The sequence below is a fragment of the Pteropus vampyrus genome, unplaced genomic scaffold (genome assembly GCF_000151845.1).
Source record: "Pteropus vampyrus isolate Shadow unplaced genomic scaffold, Pvam_2.0 Scaffold32, whole genome shotgun sequence".
In the NCBI taxonomy this organism is placed as follows: Eukaryota; Metazoa; Chordata; class Mammalia; order Chiroptera; family Pteropodidae; genus Pteropus; species Pteropus vampyrus.
Window position 1 is genome coordinate 474,667 of NW_011888813.1, and position 14,255 is coordinate 488,921.

A 14,255-nucleotide genomic window follows, 5' to 3' on the forward strand; every position below is an offset into this window, starting at 1 on the left:
AGAGTGTATTCCTCTGCCCTTGGAGAAGCCGCTCCTCATTATCGGAAAAGATGGGAAGAGGGAGACCTGGTCCAGGACCCCAGCTGCGGGTGTGCAGGTAAGAAGACCAGCAGGGGGGCACCTGCTTCTTGGAGAGTGGACTCAGATGACCATCAGGCCCTTAGCTCCTCAAGGTCATGGAGCCCCCTTTCTCCTCTACCTGCCCCCTTCTGTCTGGCAGGCAATCAGCAGCCCTCCACTGACCCTTCTCCTCCTCCTCAGGCCAATGGTTCCTCTAGGTGAATATAACCCTCCTCTCGCCCCTGCACAAACACAGCTGTAGGCCCCTCTGCCTCAGTTCTTATAATCCAGCTTGAGACACTTGTCCCACAATCCAGGGAGGAAGGGGGCCTCTTTGAGGGCAATATGGGGGTGGGGAGGTGCGATGTGGACAAATCCAGCAGGTTCCTTACCCAGGAGGGTGACTAGAGCCTTTACTTGGTTTCAAAAGCAGCTAGGTTTCTATGTCCTCACCCTCCATTCATCCCCTAGCCCACATTCCTTCTTCTCTAGGTCCCAGCCACCCACACCCACACCTGGCTCTTCACAGAAAACCCAGCCATAGCTATAAACTTGGGGAAACACATGTTCATTTTCTATATGAAGCTGTCTCCCAGTTCTTCAGGCCAACTTACCTGATCATGATAAAAATAACTCCAGCTACCATTGATTGGGCACTCCCAGTGCAGGGCGCCAAGTGCTTGATGTGTATTATCTGACTCAATTTTCACAAAGTCTATAAGGTAGGTAGCATGTGGTTTACAGGTAGGGAAATGGAGGCTCAGAGAGGTTAAATGACTTGATCCAGGTCACCCAGCTTAAGTGCCAGAGCCAGGGTGGGAAGCCAGGTTCCATCAAACTCAGAGCTTGTAGGCTGAACCATTGTGCTACCCCGCTCCACGTCCTTCCCTTCATTCCCCTTCTGGGCTGTCCCAAGGACCAGGATGAAATGGCCGGTTTCCTGGGGCTGCCCCTACTGGTCCCCAGGCTTGTGTGGGCTCCTAGCAGAGGACAGACCTTCACATCTGCTCTGCCCTCTTCTAGATTCTCTGACTCTCCTTAGCAGATCCGGCCCCGCTTCAGGCCAGCAAGGCCTGCAGACCACCCTGCCTTTTGGGGGAACTCTTGTAACTGTCACTCGCTCTGGTTGCAGGGGGCCTGGCCAGCTCAGCCTGAGGGCTAAGGAACCACTCTGAGCAGTGGACTGGTTCCTTTCTTCTGGGCTGCCCAGGTCTGCAGGCTGGGAGGTGGGAGACGAGGCAGCGCCCCATTCCAGAGGGGCTTGCTGCCCTCGTGTGGCCTGATGCCGTGACTACTGCAACTTCCTCCTCCCTCCCTCCTGCTGCAGCTGCCAGGCTTGGGCTCTACGTGGTAGGAGGGAAGGGCAGAGAAAGGTAGAAGTGGGAAGGTCAGAGAAATCAGAAGTACAGGCAGAGGGGGGAGGGTGTGGTGGAGAAGGACGGAGCCTTCTGCAGTACTTAGAGAACACTAACAGCAATAGTAACCAAACTAATAATGGTGATAATAATAATAATAATAATAATAATAATAATAATAATAATGGTAGCTACCATGTAGAACTTTTTTAACTTATAAATTCTCTCATTTAATCCTTGCATTTACATCAACATGATTAGTAGCTATTACTAGTTTTATAGATGATAATCCAAGGCTTGGTCATCTATTCAAATGCCCCAGCTGGTGAGTGACAGAGCTAGAAGTGTATTTGACCCCAGAACCCTAACCACCCACTGCCCCAGCCTCCTATCTACTTCTCACCACTCAGGGAGGCACAGAGGGTGGCAAGCATCTGGGCACATGCACCCTCCCTTCACATGTCTTTGCCTTCTGTTCATCTCCCCCCTTACTGGTGCTGTATCTGCTGGGGACCCAGGAGGTCAAAGTCATCAGGGGTCTGCTGGAATGGTGTGTCCTTATTTGTGCCTTGCTGGTCTCCAAACTGTACCCTTGGTCCTTCCCTCGCCGACCTGCCCCAGCTTCCCAAGGACCGACATCCGGCTCCAGGCCTGGTGGAGGTGCTTGGGTCATTGTTGCTGCCGAGTAGAGGGCAGCAGGAAGACCAAGAAATTCCCAACCACCAGATAAACACCACAGAGCCAATAACATCAATGGAGGGGAAGTGTACTTATCTGTTAGCTTGAAAAAACATCCTAGTATATTGTTCAGTTAAAAAAAAAAGAAAGAAAGAAAAAAGGAGAAGGTTTTAAAGCTGTGTACAGTAAAAAAACATTTTAGAGATGAAATAAAAGTATTGTCCACGTATCTAAGTATAGAAAAAGGGTATTGGCCAAGATGTTAATAGATGATCTTTGTTGTCCTTTTTTGGCTTATCTGTGTGTGTGTGTGTGTGTGTGTGTGTGTGTGTTTCGATGAACATGGATTATTCACACGATATTTAAAAGCAATAAAAACAAACCAATCCCAGACTGATTATACCCCTCCTTGCCCTCTATCCTACTCCCAACAGCTCTCAAAAAAAAAAAAAAAAAAAAAAAAATCGCAGTTGCACATTCCTGGGCCTTCCCTTCTCTTCCCTCCTGTCATTTCCACATCTTGTGGTGGGTTGGGAGGTCCTACCTGCTGCAGGAAGCCTTCCCCTGACCAACGGGAGCTGAAGGCTGTACCCTTGGTCCTTTCCTCACTGACCTGCCTCTGTCCAAACACACAGTGTGGAGAGGCCCTGGCTGTGCTCTCACAGCGGAGACTGTGTTCTGCTTTCTACGGCATTGTTTGCTTCTGCAGGTTGAGGCAAAGGAGCTCAGAGGCAAGGTCCTTCTGGTCACTGATTGGAGCCCCAGGGTAAGTGGCTCTGCTGCTGAGAGGCAATTATGGCAAAATCAAGAGTGAGGAGAGAGAAATCACAGAAGCCACTCATCATCAGAGAAGAAAGAGCAGTGCAGGACAGGGCTAGGCTGGTTCTTTCCAGAAGGTTCTGAGGAGACTAGGAAGGAGATGGGAACAGGGCTTCCTGAGCATCTACTGTATCGGGACGGTGGACCCTCCACAGACACTCCCTCTCCCCTCAGAACACCTTCCCTTTGTACAGGCAAGGCAGCTGAGGCCTGGAGGCATCTGGCCCTTAGCTTCTTGCATCTCTGGGTGTTTTATCTAAAATCAGAGTAGGCTCCTAAAAAAATGACTCTGCATGGAGAAATTCATATTGGCTGACAATGTCTTCTCCTCCCTTGTCTTAGACCCCTCTAGTCAGGAACCAGGGCTAGACCAAGCATTCTTCCGAGGGGCTGGCTTTCGGAGCATCTCCCAGGTTAATGATGAAGGTTACTATTCTGCCATTAGAACAGCAGTCATCAGAAAGGCAGTCTAGAGAGCCTGGACAGCTGGCCTGCAACCCAGCAGAACCTAGGATTCCAGGGAATTAAGTAGAGAAAATCTTTGATGTCACCTTGAACTGCCATCTTTAAATCATATTCTCTGATGTAGCCATCCCTACAGACCCAGAAACCAGGCTCACATCCCCATCAGGCCTCTTATACATGTAGGATGTGGGATTGGTGCACCTAACTGGGCAGCAGGAGACTGGTACTCTCCCAGCTCTGCACCTAACCACCTGGGTCACCCAGGCTGACTCACTCCTTGCCATCACGCCGTCCTTCTACTTACACAGTGTTGTGGTGTCAAGATTTTCAAAGGGCGTTGCTGTTGAATGCTCAGCTCCTCACATCACCTCCTCCCTGAATGGGAGTCTGGTAATGAGTTGCATGCCCTGAGTATCTGTCTTGATTTGGCTGCAGGTTGTTCATGCGTGAGTGACAGCGACATCCTGTGGATACAATGCATAACTGCACCCACCTGGATAGAAGCCACAGGATGACATCCAGCTTTCCTCATTATGTGGAAAGGAGCTGATTGCAATTAATCACACACATCACCTTACATAGGGAGCTGTCTTAGAGCTGGAAACCCTCCAAAAACAGAAAACAACCTTCTAGCCACAAATTTCTATCAGTCTCCAGTTATATACCTGTTTCATGTAAATGTATCCCTTTTCAAATATTGACCTGAAAGAAGAGTCAGATATAATATTAATAGAAGAAAAATGTAATGGACTTTTACTCTTGCTATGAATTTCATGCATTATCTTGTTTAATCTTCCCCAAAACCCAGAAGGATACATGTTCTCATCCCTAATTTTCAGAAAAGGATCTGAGACTTGGAGCATGAGGGGAAGCTATGTTTGGCTGTCTGGCATCAGAACTCAATCTCTTTAACCAGCACTCTCTGCAACCTTACTGCCTCCAGTGTCTCCCCACCTCCTGCTCATGACAATCCCAGGTCCTGGGGCACTGGCTTTAATCCCCAGACTGAATGCCCTGGATTACCCTCTATGGCAGCCAGAGGCAGGTAGACACAGGAGACTTTAGGGTTTGACAGGCCTAAGTTGGAGTCTCAGCTCTGCCCCATCTTAGTTATGTGACCTTGGGCTTGGTCTTGAATCCCACCCTCCTGAACTGCCAAATAAGGATAATAATCCCTTGTTTCAGGGGGTGCTGTGAAGAATAGAGACATCACTTACCGATGAGTAAATCCTACAGAAATGATGGCTATTATTATCTGCAAGGTGTGCCAGTTGACCTGGGGAGGGGCCAGTCTGGTAGATTTCCATAGGTGTCAAATTCTTACCCAGTCTCTTGAGAAAACACCACCACTAAGAAGGGTTGGGACTCAGAAAGAGATCAAGGCCAGCCTTCTTACCTTTAGGCATGTGTTGTTTCAGAGGGAGATGTCGATGTGTCCTTTGGTAGTTCTAAGAATCTGCAAGTACGACTTGGCCAGATTGACAGAGCAGAAATAAGACCGTGGGACTTTGGGCCTCTATTTTTCTACAGAGACACTAATAAATACCCAAAGGTCAGTGCCCCAGCTGGAGTCAAGGCCATGCCTCCAGGTATCTGCAGGGACTCTGATTCCATGAACCAGCCTCATGTAGTTCAGGAAGCACAAATCCAAGACAAAAGGTGGGAGTCTAGATTCTAGTTCCAGCTCTATCTCCCCCTGATCTCTGGACTCTTGAACTTGGTTTTTTTTCCCACCTCTGCAGGGTCACACCAATGAAGACTTCTCTTCTTGGCATTTCAACACCCCCTCCTCCTCCTTCCTCTGCAAATGAGTACAGTCTTTCTTGCCCACATCTGTCTACTAGCAGAGGAATGGCCATAATGGCAACCAGCCATGAACAGAACTGCTCACCGCTCCAGCTCCAGCTCCTAAGACAGCGTCTGGCATGTGCAAGGTGCTCATTGGAGAATAAATAAGTAGAATACCTCACAACAAATGGCTGTGGAGCCCATTACTGGAAACATTCCTAGAGAGAATGGCACTGAGGTCCCTAACCACTCTAAGTGCTGTATGAGGATCATAAAATTCCCCTCTTCCCATTTCAGGTTACACTGGGGCACCAGTATGGTAGATATCCGTATTAGTTATCTATTGCTGCATAACAGATTACTTCAATACTTAGTAGCTTAAAACAATAATAAACATTTATTATCTCACCGTTTTTGTGGGTCAGGAACTAGAGAATGGCTTAACTGGGTGCTCTGGCTCACCATTTCTTAGGAGGTGGCAGTCAAATGTCACCTAGGGTTGCAGTCATCTGAAGCCTTGACTGGGGCTGTAGGATCTGCTTATTCACATAGTGGCAAGTTGGTGCTGGCTGTTGACAGGAAGCCTCAGTTCCTTGCCATGTGGACCTCTCCAGAGATCTGCTTGGGTAGCCTCACGACGCGGCAGGTGGCCTCCTCCAGATTCAAGAGAGAGCAAAGAAGAATTCACAATGTCTCTATGCCTAGATTCGTTTCTTAGGGCTGCCTTAACGAACACCAACAGTGTGGCTTGAAACAACAGGTATTTACTCTATCACAGTTCTAGAGGCCAGAAATCTGAAATCAAGGTGTCAATAGGGCCACACTCCCTCCAAAGGATCTAGGGGAGGAAATTCTCCCAGTTTCTGGTAGCCACAGATGTTCCTTGGCTTTCGGCAGCATAACTCCAAACTTTGCCTCTGTCTTCACATGGCCTTCTTCCCTATGTCTGTCTGCTCTGTGTCTCTCTCTCTCCTTATGAAGATACCAGTCACTGGGTTCAGGGCCAACCTTAATTCAATAGGACCCCCGATTATATCTGCACAGACTCTATTCCCGAATAAGGTACTGGGGGTTAGGACTTCAACATATCTTTTTGGGGGGTATGTAATTGAACCACCAACAATGACCTAGCCTCAAAAATCACATATTATCATTTCTGCTATAGCAAGTGTTCACAAGGTTCAGCCCTGTTCAGGATGGGAGGAGACCACACAGGGTGTGAGTATCAGGACGTGAAGCTAACTGGGGGCCATGTTGGAGTCTGGCTACACAACATAAGGCAGCAAACTGAGCATGAGACTGACCCTACATGCAGTATTTACGAAGAAATCCATGGAGAACCCGTTGCATAGCACTTGGGCCCCTCAGCCTACCAAGAAAGGGTCAGAGTACGGAGAATGGGAGGGTTTGGATATAGAAAAAAAACTGAGAGAGTAAAGCTATGCCGTGAGCTCCATACCACCTCTATCTCAAGCTTTGTGAAGGGGTTTCTGTGAAGCCATTTGGAGCTGTGGACCCCCAGAGTCCCCGTCAGGAGAAGGGGCTGCACTGAGATTGGGGCAGGAGCCATGTGAGTGCTTCCTATGGACGAGATGTGGCCCTGGGGGACAGAGGTCCAGCATAGGGCGATTTTTTTTTTTTTTAAGTCCTGTAGCTCCTCTTAGTGGGGCAAAGGGATCTCAGCCAGAACAAGTTGGAGGGGAATGCTGGATTCCTGGGGGCTGAAGGTGGAGACAAAAGTTATTGCCTGATAAGAAGATGCAGATGGGGACCCTAAAGAGAAGCTTCAGAGATGGGGATCTCAAAAGAACCCAGAAGATCTTCCAGGGACCTGCATTCACCATCTGCCAGGTCCAGAGATGGCAGCTCGGTGGTCAAATAAGAATTGCCCCATCACCTTGTTCCCAACTTGGATCCTGAAAGCAATCAGGAACTAGTGGGGAGAGGGTCAGGTGAGAATACAGACAAAAGCTACCCTACCACAGCCTAGTCCCTGAAGGCCCACAGCCCCAACCACAGACCTGAGCAGGGCAGAAAGAAACAGATTTCATCTGAAGGAAGAGTAGTGTCATTTCATATCTATAGGTAGGCACTTGAAACCTCTAAATCAATCTTGGATTTTGTGATATAAAATAACCTACCTGAACCTGACCAGAAGAGATATGGGGGTGGCTGGGCTTTCATCCAGGGGCAGGGAAAATACCTCCCTTGCTGAATAGTTCAAATCAACAGTGAGAAGCAAAAAATTGAGTTGCATTTTGATTGTGTCCCACATTCGGCAGATTGGTATCACTGAGCTCAAGCTCTCTCAGGGGAAGTTGGGCTTTATATTCCCTACCCCACCCCTACCCACATTCCCAGCAAATTCTGTCTCAGTCTTGTCCAGAATTGAAGAATGTTTACTATTTCTTTCTTCTGGAAATAACACCAAGAACAACAACAACAACAACAAAAAGGACTACTTGTCTCCATGAGAAACACCCACACCCTCTAAACTCTTCGCCTTGTCTTGGCCTGACTTCACCCCAGGAGGGGAGGCAAGGCATGAGGTCAGCAGCTGCACGTGCTGGAAGAAAGGTTCGTGGGAGGATACAGGGCCTGGGAACACTAGCTGTTTTTTGAAAGCTTTATGCAAAGTCAACTAAGCGGGGGAGGGGTCTGGGCAAAGCTAGGATAGAGCAGGCTGCCTCTGAGTCTCCTCTCTCTCGTTGTCCTTGCACCAAGCTTGGGACTAGCTCTGTCCTTTTTTAGGAATCAGGCTTTGTAAAGAAGGGCCACCCTTGAGAAAAGGCACTAGGACTAGGCTGGAGCTGGGGCTCTGCAAAGAAAAGAGTCTAGGATCTTCAAAGCATTGGTCTACTGATCAGACAGCCCAGGAAGCTCCCAGCAAGAACCCAGCTGAGCAGAGGCGTGGGCTGGAGTACAAGTGGAGATGTGAGCCTGGAAATCAGGGGCATTCCATAGTCATAGCCTCTAGAAAAGCTCGCCTTCTCCAGCACAAAGTCTTTAGGGAGTAGAGACCCTGGTTCTCTATATTTTAGTAAAAAGCATTTACTGTGCTAATGTGACAGTGGTATTTCAGGACCTAAACAAGCCTGGTTTTTTCGGTCTGATGGAGAGAGGGCTCCCAACACTCTTTAAAAGATGCTAGGCTCTAAATAAAATCTCTTTGTCACTAGGCCACCCATTTCTCTCTCCCAGACCCCGGTGCCAAAAAGCAGTCACAACCCCAACCAGGCAATGACGGCACTCTTGGATCCGTTTCCCAAAGAGCTTAATCATGAACAAGTTGCTGTCACTCTGCCTGGAGCTGTTACAAGCCTGGGAGAGTCTCAGCATGAGGCCTTCCCTGGTGAGAATACAGTCCTTTCAGGGAGCCTCGGGTTTTCCAGGGCAGTAACTGCAGAGAGCCTAGAGCCTGAGCTCTGCACAGAGTGAGCAGGGCTTCTCAACTTCAGCACTAATGACATTTTGGGGTTGGATAATTCTTCGTTGTGGGGGCTGCTCTATGCTTTGCAGGAGGTTAGGATCATGTCCGGCCTTCGTCCACAAGATGCCAGTAGCATCCCTTCCCTCCCCTCCCCCATAATTGTGACAATCAAAACTCCTCCAGAGATTGCCAGATATCCCTGGGGGCGAAATCATTCCCGGTTGAGAACCACTGGCCAGGAGCAGTGCCCATCCATGACTAGACAACTAAGGAGATCCAAGATAGAGCTGGGCCACACATAGCCCAAGGGAATTTGTACACCATGCAAAAAAAGACCAAGCCTATGTGGCCCTTGCATCGGTAAGTGCTCTCTTGGCTGCACTGACAGAAAATTCAACTCCAAATGACTTAAAAGGGAGCTGGGTGCTGTCTCATGTAACTGAGAAGACCAGGGATGAAGGCATAGTGCTGGTCAGGCCTGGCCTGGCCCAAGATCAAACAATAACCCTGAGACTTGGTTTCATCTTATCTCTTGATTCTGCTCATCTCCGTAGTCACTTCTTACAAAGGCAAGATGGATTCCAGCACTATAGTACTATATCTTCCCACATTTCAGACTGTGGAGGAAACAGTGCAAGGCGTTTTTTTGTTTTTGTTTTTGTTTTTGTTTTTGTTTTGCTGTCCTAGCAAAAGTCTCACTGGCTCTGATTTGTTCATGGGTCCATCACCAAGCAAAACACCATGGCTGGGGAATATGGTGGCCTAATTGGCCAGGCTGTATTCACATGCCTATCTCTGGATCTGGGAGCAGAGTCAACTCTGAGTGCAGCACACTGAAGTTGGAAAAGTGGGATTTCCAAGAATAAAGTCAGAGTACAACTGCCAAAGGACAGATGAAAGGATTCTGGATGACAAAAAGCAACAAATCGCTACCACAATCTTTCTACTAAGAAAAAGCTCATTGCTATTAAATCTGTCAAGGTGAGAGGTAACAGCGTAAGGAGGACTTAGCTGAATGGCAGTACGAAGCCTATGCCATGATTGTCCAAAACAACCTCTAGTGACAAACAAAAGCTCTGTTATGTGTCTCTAAAATAAACTAGCAACCAAGATGGTTCATTCGAATAGGTTCCTGAAATAAAGGCTATTAGAGTTTCACCAAGACTCTTCCTTCCCTTTTTGTGTAGTAACACTTGTAGTTGGGCCCATAGCTGCCAAGCTGGGGACAGCATTTCTTAGATGTGACCATGTGATTAAGTTTGCACTATCTGAACAGAAGAGGTGACCAGACCCGTGCCTTAAGATAGTGGGTCTGTCTCATCCACTCTCTTTCCTTGAACCAGAACATGAACTTGCCTTAGATCGAGCTTTGATCGTGCAAGTGAGAATGATGCCCTAGGGGATGACAGAGGAAGATGCAAGGAACCTGGATCTCTGAATGACCATGTGAAGCAGAGGCTCCTTCCAGCCTGGAATGAGTACCTCCAGTGAAAAAGAAAGAAATTGCTGTCTCTGTCCTTTTTAAGCTGCTAAATTGTTGCATTTCAACTCTTAAGATGCAGGGTTTTTTCCATATTCTATCTCTGCAATCTATCACACCATTGCTCAGGCAGTGGTCATCAGGGGCCACCACGAGTCAGACCTCAGGAAACTATTTTTATGGGGCTCCTGTCTATATGGACAAATCAGTTTAAAATTAACACATTACAAAATTCACAAGTGCATGTGAGGTATATAGTGATTTAGCAATGAGCTGCTTATGTATTTATTGTCCAATCAATGTGCATGAAGATTATTCCTTGTGACTAAGCACCATCCTTTCTTGTTTAGCTCTAGAAACCATCTCTTCATAATTTATCTCTCAACGTAAGAAAACAATAGCAACACATCATTATGTTGACTAACCATTGAACACGACATTCTTTTAAGAACACTGTGCAGATGTTCTATTTCAGCCTTTACTTGCTTTTGTTGCATCCTATCGCTTGTTTGAAGTCTGAGGCTTTGTCTCCATTCTAGGAATTGCATATTGTGTGCAAGTGATGTTTTGCGTTCATTTGATAGAGATCCTATGTGTTTCCGGTCCCCGATATCCTTGTTGGCCAAAGCTAATGTTGAAAGAGGGATTTTGAAACAAGTAACAGTGGTAACAGAACACTTGGTTTTGAAGTTAGAATAAACTTAGACCACAGAAGCCAGTTTCTACAGTTTCTTTCATCATCTGAAGAAGGCGTAAAGTGAGTTACTGACTTATTTTCCAGACCTTGGGCAGGTCTTATTACTGAAGAGTCCCGTCTTCCATGCAACAGAGTATCCCATGCCTGCTGCCATCAACCCTTACTTAGGTCCTAGAGAGTGTGGAGGCCGCCATCTCTGAGCAGGCACAATTGGGAAGTCAGGGGCTGCTGCAAGACCACCAGCCAGGTGGCCAGCAAAGGAGCCCTGAACAGGTGAGCAACAAGCCAGAAGATGTGTAGGACAAATAGTGTACAGAAATAGCAAAAGGAACAAAATTCTGAGTGGAAAATGGGACAAGGTCCCACATTAATAGAGCCTTTATATCAAAATCAATTTAAGGCCAATCCTTAACAACAACAAAGAAGCCAGTCCTTCTGCTACTATAACTTCAATTGTCATTCAATATAGAGAGCTTCAAAGCTCTCCAACTTAGGTTTATGGATCTGACCCAAAGTTTGGGAGATGAGTGAGGGATGCTTAGACTGAGAGTAGCCTTTGCTGCTGTGGGTGGGTCTTTGGTAGAGGCCAGACATGACCAAAGTCATGACCATTTGGTGAAAAAGGCTGGACTTGCCAAGGATATGACGTGATATAACATCCTTTTTTTTATGATAATAAATTTCTGTGACAGTGGTAAGTGGGCTCCAGGCAGGGACAGGGGCTCTGCTTTTCCTGGGTTCAGCAATACTGGTATTGTCACTTCCTGCATGTGCAGGATTTTTCTGCTAAAATCAAGAAAGTGCCAATATGAAACTTGAAGGAAGAGTGCCCATGGCTTGGAAAAACTCCCAGCGATAACAGTGAACTACTCTTTTAAGATATGCTGCACCATCAATGCTCTTGGCATGAAGGATGATATTGTTGGGGAAAACACAGCAATGATTTTGAGATGAAAAGTAGTTCAGAAGAGTTGGCCTCTGGTGGAAAAGGGGATTCGATGCTCATTGTCAGTGAGCACATACACATTCATCTAGTCACGGTCATTTCCATTCTCTCTCCTTTTAAGAATGGCCTCACCAGACTGGATTGTTTTCCATTGTGCCTTAAGACAAGGTAGTATATCAGGATGGAATCTTTCAGTTCCAAGCCTCACATTTGTGCCAGAGACACAAAGTTGCATGACATGTGTGCACAGAGCCACCCTTAAGAAAAACCCTACCAGCCCATAAAGTCCGCTTGAATGTGACAGAGCTGCTGTGATTTCTTCCAGCTTACCTTTAGAGAACAATAAAGACTTTAGTTTACAAAGCACTTTCACCTGCACAATCCCACCCCACTCTCACGACCTGGAAAGGAGGGCAGACATTATTATCCTTCTTTCAGAAATGAGAAATAGCAGCTCAGAGAAGTAAAGAGACTCGCTTTCTCAGGGGACCCCAGATTGTAAAAGACAGAGCCTGGCTTTGACTGAGATCTTTAAATGACACACCCTGAGCTCTGTCTGCCATATCCTGAAGTCTACTTTTAGGGCAATCCCATCTATTTCTGTCTTTTGCATTATCTAGATCTAGACAGTTTTGTATTGGTTGTTATTTGGGCGGGGCAGGGTGGGGAGGATGGATTAGAGTCTTAGAATTTACAGAGAAAATTCTTATAGATAAGAATGCTGTTTGACAATGATGTCAAGTTTCGAACTGCAACCATTGTAATTTCTCTTAAAATGGCATTCTCACAGATTACCCATTACACAGATTCTCACAGAGATGGGAACTTTCATGGCTTATACTCCTAATGAAAACAAGAGGTGCCTTTAAGAGTGTGTGTGGGGGGGTAGTCTTTATTTTCAAATTATACAAGAAACCCTCAATACTCCTGAGTCTTGTGAATTATTGGATGGTGTTCACAACTGAGTATTAGTATCTATTTTCATCAATTGACACGCTTTCTTTTATTGAAGTGGTTTTATTTTGTTTTATTTTGTGGGAGCTGTTTGGGTGCAGAGCTCCCCAGGGAGAGAGATAAGAGTAATAGAAGGAACTGATGAGCTGCATTCCCGTCCCGGCCAGAGCGAGGGAAGCGTTAGGGCGATAACAGAAAGAGTAATCATGTAAGCTCTGAGTAACGCAACATACAAGCAGTTTTGCTCTGGGACTAAACTGACAAAAACAGGTAACCAAGTGCAGCCAGTGTGTACAGCCAATAATTTGTTCATCACTGCTTCATCCCACCCTCCACTTGGGCAAGTTGGTTGCTTCGAATGGCCCTGGAAGAGAATGTTGTGCCCAGCAAGGCAACACAAGTGACCATTGTGAGAACTCTGTTCTTACAGAGGACACACGTGCTAATGAGGTGCCCCCTTTAAGGGGCTGTAAAGACTAAACCACCAATGAGGAGGGTGCAGTGCAGAAATATAGTGGGTCTGCCCACGAACCTCAGGGACCTTCCTCAGGGGCCTCCAGAAATAACTAAGGAAGAGTTGGCAGGGGCGGGGGTGGGGAGTAGAAAGTCCTACAGACATTCAAGAGGGGCTCAGAGTTAAAGAAATTTGGGCCTGGGTGTCAATATAACCTAATGGGCACCCACAGGAAGGTGGGGTCCGGCAGTGCGGTATTGTGAAACACTGTACTTTATCTTCTCCTCCATATGGCATTCGACTTCAAAAATCCTGTCTTTCGTGAAGATGCCATGAAAGATACTTACACTGCAGACTCTTTCCCAGTGCAATTATCTGGGACGGGCCTCCCACCAGCTGATCGCCCTGCCTCCCATCACCTTTCCTGGGGGGCCCTTAAGAAGGAGAACCTCTCAGAAACTGTTCCTAGTGCAGCAGCCGGAGATGTCTACCTAGGGCTCGGAGGTGGGAAGAAAACAGTCTTTTTATGTTAGGGTAGAACACCAAATATGATTTGCTAAAGGTTTTTGTGACTAGGTTTTTAGGCAAAAATTTTTGCTATTTCAACTGCAGCATAAAGAATTTAGACTAGAGCAATAAAGGATTTCCCAGTATCAAAGGGAAACAGATTCTCTTCTCTAGGCCCATTTATAAAGGTAAAATAAGAAGCCTCCCCTGTCTGCCAGCCTCCCAGATTTAGTTTAAATGGCTCTTTCCATATCTTTTCCTGAATGCTCACCCTTTGCCTGAATTCATCGATCTGTCGTGTGTTCCCTCATATTCCTTACAGCATTGGACAAAACTGATCTGTGAGCTTCTTAGGAGTAGAAGCTGTGTCTTATTCTTTCCTGTGTCCTAGTACACAGTATATATTGGTTGATTCGATCATAAGTGGAAAGCCGCCTCAAGACAGGAGAATATGTTAGCACTCATTAGAGCAATGCGTGTTAGCACTTTTGAGCTTTATCTGTGGAATGAATTGTGAGGCACCTCGTAGAAGTTATGAGGATAAAATGAGGAAGCCCAAGGAAAACAATCTATGCAGTGTCTGGTCTCGTAGAGTCCCCTTCTTCCCTTTGTCCCCTTCTTC